Source organism: Triticum aestivum, chromosome 6A (genome assembly GCF_018294505.1).
Source record: "Triticum aestivum cultivar Chinese Spring chromosome 6A, IWGSC CS RefSeq v2.1, whole genome shotgun sequence".
In the NCBI taxonomy this organism is placed as follows: Eukaryota; Viridiplantae; Streptophyta; class Magnoliopsida; order Poales; family Poaceae; genus Triticum; species Triticum aestivum.
The window spans coordinates 222,930,916-222,935,056 of record NC_057809.1 but is presented as its reverse complement, the minus strand read 5'-3'; positions in this window follow the sequence as shown (position 1 = coordinate 222,935,056).

Sequence of the window (4,141 nt, the reverse complement as noted above, 5' to 3'; positions counted from 1 at the left end):
ACTACAAGTTCCTTTCTTCCCCAATTGTTCTCGGTAACTCGGATATTGATCTTATTCTCGGAATGGATTGGCTTTCTAAGCACAAGGCACATCTTGACTGTGCTGCCAGGCAGATTCAATTGACTCATTCGTCTGAGGATGTCATTGTCTTTGCCGCTCGGGATAATTCCATCTGGTTGTTTTCTCTCAATGAGAAGGGTGAATTGGATGCCATCTCTCAAATTCCTGTCGTGTGCGAATATCAAGACGTCTTTCCAGAAGAACTTCCAGGGATGCCTCCAAACCGGCCGGTTGAATTCGTTATTGAACTTGAGCCCGGTACGGAACCTGTGTGCAAACGTCCCTACAAGCTCGGTCCCGAAGAGTTGAAGGAGCTGAAGAAACAACTCGATGAGCAAGAAAGATTGGGTCTCATTCGGCCTAGTACTTCTCCGTGGGGTTGTGGTGTTCTTTTTGTGAAGAAGAAGGATGGATCGAGTCGACTTTGTGTTGATTACCGTCCAGTAAACAAGAAGACCATCAAGAACAAATACCCACTTCCCAACATCAATGAGCTGTTCGAACAACTCAAGGGTGCTCAAGTATTCTCCAAGCTTGATCTCCGTATGGGTTATCATCAGATTCGTATTCGTGAGCAAGATATTCCCAAGACGGCGTTCAGAACAAGCTTTGGTTCATATGAATACACCGTCATGTCTTTTGGCCTCGCCAACGCTCCTCCGACGTTCTCTCGCATGATGAACTTCATCTTCAACCCCTACACCAATGAATTCGTTTTGGTCTATCTCGAAGACATTCTGGTTTTCTCGAAGAACAAGGAAGATCATGCCAAGCACTTGCGTTTGGTACTTGACAAGCTCAGAGAACATCAGTTCTACGCCAAGTTCTCCAAGTGTGAATTTTGGCTCGATGAGGTTCTTTATCTTGGTCATATCATCTCCGCCAAGGGCATTTCCGTGAATCCTGAGAAGGTGTCTGCAATTGTGAATTGGGAACCTCCTCAGAACGTAAAGCAACTCCGCAGTTTTCTCGGTCTCGCAAGCTATTGCAGAAGATTCGTTGAAAACTTTTCTAAGATCGCCAAGCCTCTCTCAAATCTTCTTCAGAAGCACGTCAAGTACGTTTGGTCTCCGGAGTGTGATATTGCTTTCAACTCTTTGAAAGAGAAATTGATCACTGCTCCAGTTCTGACTCCGCCTGATGAAACCAAGCCGTACGAGGTCTTTTGTGATGCCTCTCTCCAAGGTCTCGGTGCTGTACTGATGCAAGAGAAGAAAGTTGTTGCTTATACCTCTCGCCAGTTGAAACCTAATGAGAAGAACTACCCCACTCATGATCTCGAGTTGGCGGCAGTTGTGCATGCTTTGTTAACTTGGAGACATCTTCTATTGGGAAGGAAAGTGGACATTTTCACTGATCACAAGAGTCTCAAGTACATCTTCACTCAGCCTAATCTCAACCTCAGGCAGACTCGATGGGTCGAAATGATTCAAGAGTACAATCCGAGTATCGAGTATACTCCAGGCAAGGCTAATGTGATTGCTGATGCTTTGAGCAGAAAAGCATATTGCAACAGTCTGATTCTCAAGCCTTATCAACCCGAGCTTTGTGAAGCTTTCCGCAAACTTAATCTGCAAGTTGTTCCTCAAGGTTTCCTCGCCAACCTTCAAGTCTCTCCTACCTTAGAAGACCAGATTCGCCAAGCCCAACTTCTTGATGCTATGGTGAAGAAGGTGAAGATTGGTATTGCAAAGAGTCAGTCCAAGTACAAGTGCTACCGACTTGATGACAAGGACACTCTCTTCTTCGAGGATCGAATTGTTGTGCCCAAAGGTGAACTCCGTAAGGTGATCATGAACGAGGCTCACAACTCTCTCCTCTCCATCCACCCTGGTAGTACGAAGATGTATCAGGACCTCAAGCAAGCTTATTGGTGGACTCGAATGAAGCGCGAGATCGCTCAATTCGTGAACGAATGTGATGTCTGCAGAAGAGTGAAGGCAGAACACCAAAGGCCAGTTGGTCTCCTCCAACCTCTTGCCATTCCAGAATGGAAGTTTGACCACATTGAAATGGACTTCGTGACTGGGTTTCCAAAGTCCAAGCGTGGCAATGATGCTATATTTGTCGTCATCGACAAGCTGACCAAAGTGGCTCATTTTCTGCCTATCAAAGAGTCAATCACTGCAGCTCAATTGGCGGAACTCTATACCTCTCGCATTGTCTCTCTGCATGGTATTCCTCAAGTGATATCTTCAGACCGTGGCAGCATCTTTACCTCCAAGTTTTGGGATTCTTTTCAGAAAGCCATGGGCACCAACATCCGCTTCAGCACAACTTTCCATCCTCAAACAAGCGGTCAAGTCAAGCGTGTCAACCAAATTCTCGAAGATATGCTCAGGGCTTGTGTGATCTCCTTCGGCATGAAGTGGGAGGATTGTCTTCCTTATGCTGAATTCTCGTACAACAACAGCTTTCAAGCAAGTTCGGGCAAGGCCCCCTTTGAAATTCTGTATGGCAGGAAGTGACGTACCCCTCTCAACTGGTCTGAAACCGGTGAACGTCAGCTGCTGGGTAATGACTTAATCACAGAAGCAGAAGAAATGTGCAAAGTCATTCGTGATAACCTAAAAGCAGCCCAGTCCCGCCAGAAGTGCTACTATGATAGTAAGCACCATGATCTGGTTTTCGAGATCGGAGATCATGTTTACCTCCGCGTCTCTCCCATGAAAGGTACTCGTCGCTTCGGTATCAAAGGGAAGCTTGCCCCTAGATACGTGGGACCTTTCAAGATTGTCAGCAAGAGAGGCGACCTCGCCTATCAACTCGAGCTTCCTTCAAACTTTGCAAATGTTCATGATGTGTTCCATGTCTCTCAGCTTCGAAAGTGCTTCAAGACTCCTGACCGCACCGTCAACTTCGAGGACATTGAGCTCCAAGAAGATCTCTCCTATCGTGAGCACCCGGTTGCTATTCTCGAAGAGACTGAACGCAAGACTCGCAACAAGTCAATCAAATTTCTCAAAGTCAAGTGGTCACACCATTCCGACCGTGAAGCTACCTGGGAACGCGAGGATCACCTCCGTTCTGAGTACCCGGAGTTCTTTCAGTCCTAGATCTCGGGACGAGATCTTTTCGTAGTGGTGGAGTGTTGTAACGCCCCAGATATGCTTTCCATATTTGTATCCAACTCTTGCCGTCCCCGACGCTAAGTTATATTTATTTCTCGGGTTCGGGTCTTTGTCTCCGTGCGTTGTTTTCGTTTTCATGCATCTCATATCATGTCATCTCGTGCATTGCATTTGCATACATGTTCATCTCATGCATTCGAGCATTTTTCCCGTTGTCCGTTTTGCATTCCGGCGCTTCGTTCTCCTCCGGTGGTCATTTCTACCTTTCTTTCTTGTGTGGGGTTTAAACATTTCCGGATTGGACCGAAACTTGCCAAGCGGCCTTGGTTTACTACCGGTAGACCGCCTGTCAAGTTTCGTATCATTTGGACTTCGTTTGATACTCCAACGGTTAACCGAGGGACCGAAAAGGCCTCGTGTGTGTTGCAGCCCAACACCCCCAAATTTGGCCCAAAACCCACCAAACTCTGCTCCATCGTCTCGGTCGTTCGATCACGATCGTGTGGGCGAAAACCGCACCTCATTTGGACTCTCCTAGCTCCCTCTATGCCTATATATACACCCCTCCGTTTTCGGATCTCTCCCTCTCCCCGAAACCCTAAAAAAAACATCCCCGCCAGATCCGCGCCGACGGACGTGTCCGCCCCCGGCCGGACATCGTCCGCCCGCCGCCGCCATCCAACCCGCCGCCGCCACGTGTCCCCGCGGGACCGCATCGCCGCCGCCGTCCCGGCCCGGGAGGCCCAGGAGGGGCCCCCGCGAGCCCGCGCCCCCGCGCCTCTTCCTCCTCTCGGGCGCCGCCGCCTCCCCGACCTCCGGCGACCGGCGCCGTCGCCGCCACCGCACCGGCCGCCGCCGCGCCGGGCCCCGCCGCCCGTCCGCTCCTCGCCGCGCGCCCGCGCCTCCGGGGCCGCGCCCTCGCCCGCGGCCGGCCTCGCCGGGCCACCTCGCCGCCCCTCGTCGCCGGCCACCGCCTCCCCCTACGCCGGCGGCCTCGGTTCCGGCGCCGA